A 5,702-nucleotide genomic window follows, 5' to 3' on the forward strand; every position below is an offset into this window, starting at 1 on the left:
AGAAAGCATTTTTTTTCAGTTTCCCCACTATAAGATGCACATAAAACAGAGATAACCTGTTTTGTGAAAATTATTATTTGTAGGGCAATGTATTTAAACGCTGCTGATTGATGTTTGAATCATCTTTCTGATAATATTTGATAAAAAAGCACCAAATAAAAGAAGTTTTGACTGCTATGTAAAGTACTTGATTTCTAAGCAGCGTACTCTGACCACTTTCCTATGATCTGCTCTTCAGCACTGCTTATTATCTTCTTCTTCTTTTTCTTCTTTCGGCTCCTCCTTTTAGCAGATCATCTTCTTCCATATCTTTCTGTTGGTTACTCCTGTTAGGGGTCACCACTGCGGATCATCTTCTTCCACATCTTTCTGTCCGCTTCATCTTGTTCTGTGACACCCATCACCTGAATGTCTTCTCTCACCACATCCATAAACCTCCTCTTAGGCCTTCCTCTTCTCTTCTTCCCTGGCAGCTCTATCCTTAGCATCCTTCCCCCAATATACCCAGCATCTCTCCTCTGCACATGTCCAAACCAACGCAATCTCTCCTTTCTGACTTTGTCTCCCTATCGTCCAACTTGAGCTGACCCTCTAATGTCCTCATTTCTAATCCTGTCCATCCTCATCACACCCAATGCAAATCTTAGCATCTTTAACTCTGCCACCTCCAGCTTTGACTCTGCTCATTATACAATACAATACAATACAATTTATTTTTGTATAGCACAATGGGCTTTAACAGGCCCTGCCTCTTGACAGCCACCCAGCCTTGACTCTCTAAGAAGACAAGGAACAACTCCCAAAAAAACCCCAGTAGGGAAAAAATGGAAGAAACCTCGGGAAAGGCAGTTTTAAAGAGAGACCCCTTTCCGGGTAGGTTGGGCGTGCAATGGGTGTCAAAAAGAAGGGGGTCAATACAATACAATACACAGAACAGAACAAATCCTCAATACAGTATAAAAATAAAAATTTTAGATGTGCGTAGCAGAATTTAACAATGGATGACATCACATAATATGATTTGGATTGGTTTAGAGTCCTGGAGACCTCATCCATCAAGCTGCCTCCCCCATTTGGTCTTTCCACAGCTGAAGCAGTGCTGGGCCAGACAATCCGATGAAAGGACCTCTCTTTCCCATGATTCCTGCGATCCTCCATCAGGGATGACTTTGCCATAAGCATGCACAACAACTTGGCAGGTGAGCCGTGGCACCAAGTGCCCCATTTGAGTACCGAGAAGAGAAACAGAATAGGTGAGGGTTAGTAACAAATTCTAACTATCATGTTACTTATGTTTTAGTGCTAATGACTGACAACAGAGATGCAGTTTGTACAGTTAATCAGCAGCTCTAGTCAGGGTATGCTAAACTACAGTAGTGAGTTTTCAGCCAGGATTTAAAAGCTGAGACTGAAGGGGCATCTCTTGTAAAAGGCATTAAATCAAAATAGATGGGCTTCCCTATGAAGTGATTTAAGGGAGTGATTATACTGTAGTTATCCCCTTACCCCCTTAAATAGAGTAAATGGGTTAAAAAATGGATGGATGGGTGGATATGTGGTTTATGAGGAGGGTTATCACTGCCCCCTTACAGCCCTCAGGACCCTGGTTCAGTTTCAAATGTTGTGAGATTTGTACTCCTCTATTTCATCCCTACAGAGTACACTAAACATCCACGTATCTTTTTCACTTCTGGGACTCAGCAACATGAGAGTCAGGGGTTGTGTACACACGCACAAACTATTTTATTGCACTCTTTCGTATGAGACATGTAAAGTTCAGTAGCAGCAGTGATGGCATTGTGTAATTTCATCTTGCCAGATCCTGGCAGCTCAAATGAAGGGAAAGATAAATGAGACGTCTCTGATGGAGATCACCTTCCGGGGTCTCCTCTAGATACAACATTGTGTGCACTGAAATGCAATGTACGTTGTTTCCCTTGATGATTCAGAGGGCGTTGTTGGCTTTTCTGAAATGTGATGCTAGTATCTAGTCTCTACCCTCTTAGTGGATCCCCAAGTAGAATGCCAACTATGTCAGTGGCAATGTTGTGTCATCATCAATGAATTAATCATAATTTTTATATGGTACAAATTAGCATAAACATACTTTAAAAAAATCAGGCTTCATATACAATAGGTCCCTTTCAAAATCTACAGTATTCTAAGATGCCTTAGAAAGTGATTAGTCTTTTTTTATTATTTTTTATCATTTATTATTATTATTATTATTATAAGTCTTTTTTATTATAGGTCCTAAAACATACTATTGCAAAAAGCTTTGTAAAGCATATAGTTTAAATTGTGGCTTTCGGAGTAAGTTGGGACACAGAGTTCTTGAAAAGCAAATCATACTCCAAAAACTACACAAAAACGAGAGAGCAGCACTAAACAAAGAATTAAAAAAACAAATTATATAATGCACCTTTGATATTGCACTATATTTAAAAATAATGATACAACCATAAACTATACAAGATAATGCACATTTTTAAAATATATTTAGCACTTTTCATGTTGCACAAGATTTCCATCCATTATCCAACCCGCCATATCCTAACTACAGGGTAACAGGGGTCTGCTGGAGCCAATCCCAGCCAACACAGGGCGCAAGGCAGGAAACAAACCCCAGGCAGGGCGCCAGCCCACCGTAGGGCACACACACACACATTCACACACCAAGCACACACTACGGGCAATTTAGGATCGCCAATGCACCTAACCTGTATTAGGACTGTGGGAGGAAACCAGACTACCCGGGGGAAAGCCACGCAGACACGGGGAGAACATGCAAACTCCACGCAGGGAGAACTCGGGAAGCGAACCCAGGTCTCCGAGCTTCAAAAGGGCGACCTCAATTGAGCGCGGCGAATAAATGCGTTCGTAGATAATTTAGGTCAAATGGCTCTGGAATATGTGAAGAGCAACAAAGGTGCAGATCTACTCGTAGTCGAAGGCTACACATTCAGAAAGGAGAAAACTATCAACGGAAAACACATCTGGAAATGCACTGAATATAGGATTGGAAAATGTTCGTCTCGCTGTCATACCAAAAATGGATTATTCGTCAAGAGACCATCTACGCACAACCATGTTCCAGATGTGGCGAAGATCGAAACAAGGAAAGCAATAGTGAACATCAAACAACGAGCAACTTCTTCTACTGAGGGACCGCAGGAACTCGTGGCTACAGCAACCCAAGGTCTGTCATCAGCGGTCGCCAATTGTCATCAATTGAGGTCGCCCTTTTGAAGCTCGCCTTTATTTACGGGCCCCTTTATTCGCTGCGCCCAATTGAGGTCGCCCTTTTGAAGCTCGCCTTTATTTACGGGCCCCTTTATTCGCTGCGCCCAATTGAGGTCGCCCTTTTGAAGCTCGCCTTTATTTACGGGCCCCTTTATTCGCTGCCCAATTGAGGTCGCCCTTTTGAAGCTCGCCTTTATTTACGCCCTTATTGAAGGATACCCTTTCCCACTGCATCACCGTGCCGCCCCTACACAAGATAACGAAGTTGACTGCAGGAGAAATGTTGGACATCCTGGGGGATGAGAAAGAAGTAATAGCAGCTGTAACAGCTATCACGGCAGTTCTTAATCTGTGGGGCGTGAAGATGAGAAAAAAAGAAAACAAAAATCGAAAATATGAAAAATACATCTATTGAAACCAAAACAAATTAACTTAAACTACATTCTGATACTAGATAAAAGTTAAGTAGGTATAATAAAACTTGTAGCGGTGTATCAGCAGCAAAAAATATAGGAATACATTTTATTAGGGCTTCAAAAAAAACGTTAGGGGGGCACGATTAAAACTGTTATGAAAACTCGGGTCGCAAATAAAGGTTGAGAAACGCTGAGCTATCAGAATTATTTCATAATAAATCAAAAGGTCATTATGTTAGTTGGCATAGGTAGGGGAGGTAAGATTAAATGCCAGTAATGAAATGTAAGCAACTTTATCAATTTTAGAATGAGAAGAGGATGATTTTAACCCAGATGTGAATAGCAGAGAGGTGAGGAACCTAATGACAGAGAACACAGAGCACATGTAGGCATTCCCTAAGAAATTCCATTCTGTGATTTTAAACATGCATTTTCTGTGTTTACTGTACTTGAAAATTAAAGAAAAGTTCATAGGTGGGCAAAGTCGATCCTCGGGAACTGCAGTGGCTGCAGGTTTTTGTTTCAACCCAGTTGTTTAATTAGAAACCAATCCTTGCCAGTCTCAGACCTTATTTAATCTTATGGCTTGTCGGTCTGAAATGTTAGGTTCTTATATCATTGATTTTTTTCCTTTCTAAGGATATCATCCAAATGATCTGAAGGCTGAAACAGTCAGTCTGTCACTTTTTTCTCTTAAGTGTTTTATTAAACTTAATAGTGCATGATAAATCCACACAGGTATAAATGGAAACAAGTCAGATGAAGAACTGCTGGCTCCTTTGTCATGTACATCTTAGTGCTAATAAGGAGCCATCAAAAACACTGAATGCAGCTGATTACGACTGAAATGGGCAATTAAAGATGGGGAACCAAACAAGTGAGACCAGCTTTAAAATATCACTTGAGCAATAAGTGCATAAGCAGCAATAATTGTCTTCTCATTAAGAAACAGGGTTGAAATAAAAACCTGTAGCCACTGCGGCCCTCCAGGAACGATGCTGCCCACCCCTGCTTTAGAGCATTGATTCTGTAAAGGTGTTACGCAGTATAAGCTTTACTGTGAGAGCTATCATTTATTTCTTAAAGAGGCATAACAACAACTAGAGAAAAATAATTTACCAAATTATTAAAACTGCTTATTTTTTGTCAATAGCCTAATTTTTCCTATCCATCTACTCATTTATGTATCCACTTCACTTCTTCCATTACATGACTGCAGAGAATGGGAGTTCTTAGGCAAAATACATTACATGGCCAAAAGCTGCCTTGTGATACTCTCATGCAAAAGCTCCCATGTACATGCTATGTTAATTTAAAGATGTCAAATTAACCACATATATATGTCCATGGACCATGAAAGAAATATGAAAACTCTGCAAAGATGGTGACAAGACTGGAAATTAAACCCAAAACCATAGAATTGACATCCATTGATACAAATCACAATGCCGTAGTGCCATCCTTGCATCTCCTTCAACTTTTAACATGGGCATAGACATCCTTCACATCTTCTATAACTCTTGTGATGGCCAATACGATTTTCTACGCTATGGTGTGTTGGGCTGGTAACATCAATTCAGGAGAGGCCCAGCAAATCAAAAAGCTAATTAAAAAGGATGGCTCAGTCATGGGACTGACTCTGGACCCTATGCAGGTCATGGCAAAGGAAAGAATTAAAACTAAACTGAGTGCTATTATGAACAATGCTGCACATCCTTGCTGTGACACATTAGCACTGAGGAGTGTCAGCCGACAAATCATTCAGCAGAAGTGTGACAAAAAACACAATGGGGGCTCCTTTATACTAACAGCAATACGTCTGTGTATTTGGTGTGTGTATATTTATGTGCAGCCAAGCCGAGAATGGAAGGATGGAAGGACTGGGGGAAAGAGCATCTGCAAGACACTCCCTTGTTTGGGACGCCAGAGGGTAGCCCTCCTGGCTGGCTGTGGCACCATGGATTCTCACAGGGCATGCTGGGAGTTGGAGTTTGGCAAAGCTTGGTTGGGTTCCATGGAGGCCACCAGGGGGATCTGCAGAGT

Source organism: Polypterus senegalus, chromosome 15 (genome assembly GCF_016835505.1).
Source record: "Polypterus senegalus isolate Bchr_013 chromosome 15, ASM1683550v1, whole genome shotgun sequence".
NCBI classification, from domain to species: Eukaryota; Metazoa; Chordata; class Cladistia; order Polypteriformes; family Polypteridae; genus Polypterus; species Polypterus senegalus.